Source organism: Chiloscyllium plagiosum, chromosome 12 (genome assembly GCF_004010195.1).
Source record: "Chiloscyllium plagiosum isolate BGI_BamShark_2017 chromosome 12, ASM401019v2, whole genome shotgun sequence".
Taxonomy (NCBI): domain Eukaryota; kingdom Metazoa; phylum Chordata; class Chondrichthyes; order Orectolobiformes; family Hemiscylliidae; genus Chiloscyllium; species Chiloscyllium plagiosum.
The window spans coordinates 45553491-45560247 of record NC_057721.1 but is presented as its reverse complement, the minus strand read 5'-3'; positions in this window follow the sequence as shown (position 1 = coordinate 45560247).

Genomic DNA, 6757 nt, shown 5'->3' with positions numbered 1-6757 from the left:
ATCTTCTTCCCGCCCTCTCCGCCCCCACCCCAGTCTGATCTATCACCCTCACCTTGACCTCTTTCCACCTATCACATTTCCGACGCCCCTCCCCCAAGTCCCTCCTCCCTACCTTTTATCTTAGCCTGCTGGACAAACTTTCCCCATTCCTGAAGAAGGGCTTATGCCCGAAACGTCGATTCTCCTGTTCCCTGGATGCTGCCTGACCTGCTGCGCTTTTCCAGCAACACATTTCCAGCTCTGATCTCCAGCATCTGCAGACCTCACTTTCTCCTTGTTAATCAAGTAGTATTACAGCAGCTGAGAGAACATTTGAGGACTCATCTACTGAGTTAGTTTGGGCTGAGGTTAGAAACAGGAAAGGAGAGGTCACCTTGTTGAGATTTTTCTTTAGGCCTCCAAATTGTTCTAGTGATGTAGAGGAAAAGATAGCAAAGATGATTCTTGATAGGAGCAAGAGTAACAGGGTAGTTGTTATGGGGGACTTTAACTTCCCCAATATTGACTGGGAATACTATAAGTAGTTGAGATGAATCAGTTTTTCAATGTGTGCAGGAGTATTTTCTGACAAAGTACATAGACCGCCAACTAGGGATTTGATACTAGGGAATGAACACGACCAGATGTTAGATTTGGAGGGAGACAATAGTGACCATAATTTGATTTTGTTTACAATAGCTAATAGGCAGGGATAGGTATATACCGCAGGGGAAGAGGTATAACTGGGGAAAAGGCAATTTTGATGCAATTAGGCAAGATTTAGGATGCATAGGATAAGGAGGGAAACTGCAGCAGATGGACACTCTTGAAATGTGGAGCTCATTCAAGGAAAAGATACTGTGGGTCCTTGAAAAGTATATACCTATCAGGCAGGGAGGTAGTTGTTGAGAGAAGGAGCCATGGTTTATTAAAGAATTTGAAGCTCTTGTCAAGAGGACGAAGAAGGCTTATGTGAGGATGAGATATGAAGGCTCAGTTAGGGGGCTTGAGTGTTATAAATTAGCCAGAAAGATCTAAAGAGAGGGCTAAGAAGAGCCAGGAGGGAACATGAGAAGCTGTTGGTGAATAGGATCAAGGAAAACCTTAAAGCCTTCTATTGGTACATCTGGGATAAAAGAATACTTGAATATAGAATAAGATTAGGGCCAATCAAAGATAATAGTGCAAAGTTGTGTGGAATCTAAGGACATGAGGAAGTACTTAATGAATACTTTTCATCAGAATTCACATTGGAAAAGGGCAATGTTAGTGAGAATATGGAGAAAAAGGTTACACGATTAGGTGGGATTGAGGTTGACAAAGAAGAGGTTTTAGCAATTTTGGAAGATCTGAAAATTGATAAGACCCCTATCCTTGGATTCATGAGAAGCCAAGGCGGAGATTACAGGGCCTTTGGCTTTGATCTTTATGTCATCACTGTCGACAGGAGTAGTGCCAGAAGACTGGAGAATAGCAAATGTTGTTCCTTGTTTAAGAAAGGAGTTGGGACAACCATGGTAATTATAGGCCAGTGAGCCTTACTTTGGTTGTGGGTAAGATGTTGGAAATGGTTATAAGAGATAGGATTTATAATCATCTGGAAAGGAATAATCTGATAAGGGATAGTCAACACTGTTTTGTGAAAGGGAGGTCATGCCTCAATAACCTTTATTGAGTTCTTTGAGAAGGTGACAAAACAGGTGGATGAAGGTAAAGTGGTTGATGTAGTGTATTTGGACTTCAGTAAGGCATTTGATAAGGTTCCACATTGTAGGCTATTGCACAAAATGTGGAAGCATGGGATTGAGGGTGATTTAGTGGTTTGGATCAGAAATTGGCTAGCTGAAAGAAGGCAGAGGGTGTTGGTTGATGGAAAATGTTCATCCTGGCGATCAGTTACCAGTAGTGTGCCGCAAGGATCTGTTTTGGGGCCACATGCTGTTTGTCATTTTTATAAATGATCAGGATGCGGGCATAGAAGGATGGATTAATAAATTTGTGGGTGACACTAAGATAGGCAGAGTTGTGGATAGTGTTGAAGGATGTTGTGGGTTACAGAGGGACATAGATAAGATCTAGAGCTGGGCTGAGAAGTGGTAAATGGAGTTTAATGCGGAACAGTGCAAGGTAGTTCACTTCGGAAGAAGTAACAGGAATGCAGAGTACTGGGCTAATGATAAAACTCTTGGCAGTGTAGATGAACAGAGAGATCTCGGTGTCCAGTTGCAAAAATCCTGCAGGTTGACACCCAGGTTAATAGGGTTGTTAAGAAGGCATATGGTGTGTTGGCGTTTATTGGTAGGAGGATTGAGTTTCAGAGCCATGAGGTCATGCTTCTGCTGTACAAGACACTGGTAAGGCCGCACCTGGTGTATTGCGTGCAGTTCTGGTCTCAGCATTATAGGAAGGATGTGGTAGCTTTGGAAAGGGTGCAGAGGAGATTTACTAGAATGTTGCCTGGTATGGAGGGGTGGCCTTACAAGGAAAGGCTGAAGGAACCGAGGCTGTTTTCGTTGGAAAGAAGAAGGTTGAGAGGTGACTTATTTGAAATGTATAAGATAATCATAGGGTTTGATAGGGTGAACAGTGAGAGCTTTTTTCCTTGGATGGTGAAGGCTAACACGAGGGGACATAGCTTCAAATTGAGAGGTGATAGATTTAGGACAGATATTAGGGGTAGTTTCTTCATTCACAGTAGTAGAGTGTGGAATGACCTGCCTGCAACAGTAGTAGACACGCCAACATTAAGGGCACTCAAATGGTTATTGGAAAGACATATGGATGATAATGGAATGGTGTAGGTTAGATGGGCATCAGATTATTTTCACAGGTTGGCGCAACGTCAAGGGCCAAAGGGCCTGTACTGCACTGTCATGTTCTTTGCTCTGTATGTTCTACACGCATCACCCTCTGCATGAAAATGTTGGCCCTTTGGTCTCTTATATATCTTTCCCCTCTTCAGAGTTGTTACAGAAGCATTTGTCCATGAAATAACCGGTAGGGGTGACCACTGTGCAGTTTTTGGAGAGACAAAATCCCATCTTCCTGTTGAAGAAATTGTGTGGCAAACCACTGTGCTAAATGGATTGCATTTGAAACTGTTCTAGTAAATCCAAAGTAAGCATTTCATGAGATTCTGTCTGCCACCAGCTGCACCAGAATTGCATTTAGCCATAGTTTGTAATCTCATGGCTTGGCACTTTGCCTGCTCTATCCTGACTATTAAGCCAATAAAGAGTACAGCTGGGCAGCCATGAAACAGTTTAGAGTGAAGAGAAGTTGTGCTAATCATTGCATTCTGAAGCAATCTCTTGAAGCAGTGATAGAATACAAAAAATCTATGTAGTTCACTCAAATCCAAGTAGTAAAGGTTAACTCCTGATATACAAAGGAAGTTATATCAACAATGTCATGAACACAGTATTGAGACTCTGAAAGAAGGAGCAACAACTCGAACCTTGTGCTTACCCATAATGTATATAGTTAATATTTAAATAAACATTTCTTACAATAAGTCTTTTGAAACCTCTTTCATGGGAAAGTGCGCCCAATAGGAGATCTGGCAATGGATGTTTAAATCAGTCATCCACCAAAAACATTGAAATCTCGATCCATTCGACTTACCGGAGTAGAGATGTGAGTAAAGAAGTTAATACTGAGGGTGTGGAATATACTTTTAATGGTAATGAGGGTAAAACAAAGTTAGATAGAGAAAGAGGGTGCAGAATTGTAACTGTTGACAGCATTCACTCGTTGACAAGTATAATTGTCCACCCAGGAAATTCTGTACAACTGGTCATTGTGAATCATAGTTTGACTGATGAGACCAATCAGAGTGCTGCACCTTCAGCTAGACATTTGGCCGGTGTTTCTGGGAGATGGAAGTGGTCCTTGACCTTAATCGTTAGCAATCATTTCTCCGGTTCCTTTTCCATACTACTTCATGCTGATGGGTGTTCTCAAGGAATTGTGTCTTTTCATACAGGAATTTCCTCCAAGTCAGTTTCTTCTGAATAAGGGTCTCCCATGCATTGACCTCAAAGGTACATTTCCTTAGGGAAACCTTCAGGGGGTCTTTGAAACACTTCCATTGTTATCCTCTCATTCAAGTACCTTCTTTGAGCTGAGTGAAGAGATTTTATTTGGTAGTTGGAATTCAGGCATTCCAAGTACATGGCTGGCACAGCAGACTTGGTTTCAAGCATTTTAAAATGTGTTTATTTGTAATACTGCTGGACTGCTATATTGTGCAAATGGTAGAAAGTACAACTCGACAATTAAAGATTTTTAGATGACTATTTCCAGTACTTTATATTTTTATGGTACACAGTGAGGGTTGTTTGACATTGATTGTGATTCTTAAATGTTGTTGGCGCTCAAAGTATTTGATCTCAGCTAATGTGCTGAATTTTCAGTCTGATTATCCTTTAACTCAATACTGGTGAATTGGTCACTGGTCACTCTTTCATTGTTATCAAATGTGATTGAGTCATTTTTGGCTCTGTTGCCATTATTTATTCACTGCCTTTTGAAACATTTATTTTAACAATATCAACAGATCATTTCTTCTTTTTGAGTTCTGCCATGAGTGTAGGCAGCCCAAGTAAACTTTCTTCTGGTTGCCCCTTGATTAGGCAGTTGGCCATGGTTTGTTGTTGGACTAGTGTTTTGATAACTGATTTCTTCTGGACTAGTGGTTCTGACAAATGTATGATTCTGAATCTGTCATTCTTTTGGAACTAATGAGACTCCTGACATCTTAAGGAAGTTGAGGGCCAAAAGTACATGCTGACTCAAAAACGAGGCATGTTGATAGCAAACTATACACTCGTTTTCACCTGTCTTGTGTTTCTTGTGTTGCAGCATTCCTATACTCCTGATAGTTATTCCACGTACTTGATGCAATATCATTGCTGGAGCATCTGCTTCTCCAGCCAGAGTTACTGGTCTAAAAAGATAATGGTGCTTGCACCAGTATCAAGCTTAAATTCAGGAGGACATCCATTGATGTAAACAGGTGGAGAGAACCCATTTGGATCACCAATTCCCCCTATTAAGACATTGTTATCTTTTCTAAAAGTGGTGTACCATTTTAAGTTTTTCCATATGTAACCTTACCCTTTTCTGCAGCTTAGTAACTCTGTGTATTTAGTGTTTGATAACTTCTATGTCTTGTTTGTTTTGGAGTTATTGCTGTATCTTAAGAACTGTTGCTTCCTTGAAGTTCAGTTTGCGTAGTCCTTCTCTGACCTTGAATGAGCTAGGAATATGTATATTTCCATTTTTTCCTCAATTTTCTGATTAATTTTATTACCACAAAGCATTTTAAATCTATAATTGCTTAAATTCCACTGTTTCTTACACCTGTACTGTTGTATTTACCAATTTTTTAAAAATTTGAAATGTGAAGTCTACTGTTCTCTGTGCAGCATTCCCTTTACCAGATTTTTGAAACCCCATATTACTGAGTTTGTTAAATTATTCAATAAAACTTTAAATTGTATTACTACTTGTACACTCATTTATTGCTTTAAAACTTTTTAAAAATCTGTTTACTTGTAATACTGCTGTACTGTTTAATGGGTTTTCCCTTTTTCAGGGCTTGCTCATACTTATATTTAGGAAAATTATGGCACAAACCTCTGTTAGCATTTTTGCATATTCAGTAGCAAAGGTGAAGTCTTCCCATTTCTTCCAAGGTAAATTAGAAACGTTTCACCTTTCACGGCCACGATAGAATACTTCTGCACATTTTTAAAAAGATTTATCTGCCTGTGGCCTTTATAAATCTCTCCAATGACATTTCATCTTAATTTGAGATCCAGTCTATTTAAATCTTTAATTTCTTCTGACTTTCCTTCTGTTAGACTCTTTCACTAGATTTCTCTAACTTTGGTGTTTTTCAGTTTAAATAAGTTCTGAGGCCTTTCTAGTAATATAACTTTCACTGAGCTTTGCCGCTGTATCACGGGCAGCGTAATCTCAGTGGTGTCAATACCCATGGTGAGAAGTGAGAAATCTCTGATATTCCCTTGCTTTCCTTTCTGGTTTTTGCACCATTTTTTGTAAGGCAATATTTGCCGAAACTGGCAACTGCAGGCAATTACGCATGCGCGCTCATTAGGGAATGCTTTGCTCTAAGCACTGACATCATCACGTAGCCTTTACCTACGGCAGAATAGGATGTGGCAATTAAAATTGCTGCTCATTAGATGAATCCCAGTGACATACAGCAGGAAACTCTAGAATAATTTATGATGCAACACATTTAACCCATCAAGCCTATAATGGCACCTTATCAGAATGAGGAAGGAAATTAGCTAAACATTTGAAATTGATTCTTTCCAAAATGACTAGCAATGATGAAAGATTGAAATTAATTGGAAGAATAATTTCTGAGTTCTACATAAGGCAGAAGCTTCACCTAAGAATCACTAACAAGATTTGGTCTATCTGTACTATGGTCCGATTTGGTGTTTCACTTTAGGACATGAGAAACTGTTACAGTTTCCTGTATTTATGTTAGTCCAGTTTGAATGCATATTTATACTGTCGATATCTGAAGCTTGTCTCTTTTAGGCAGAGCCTTATTTATATTGTTTATTTCTGTTGGCCAGGAACTCGTAAATGTCCTTCAGAGAGAAAGTTCTGCACATGTTTGGAGATGCACATTGTAGATTTGTCTTGCACAAGCTTCGAAACATTCATATATGGAAGTTGGGAGGCAAAGTCTCCATTTAACTTTTTAAATAGTGTTAGATCATTTTATAGCAGTTGA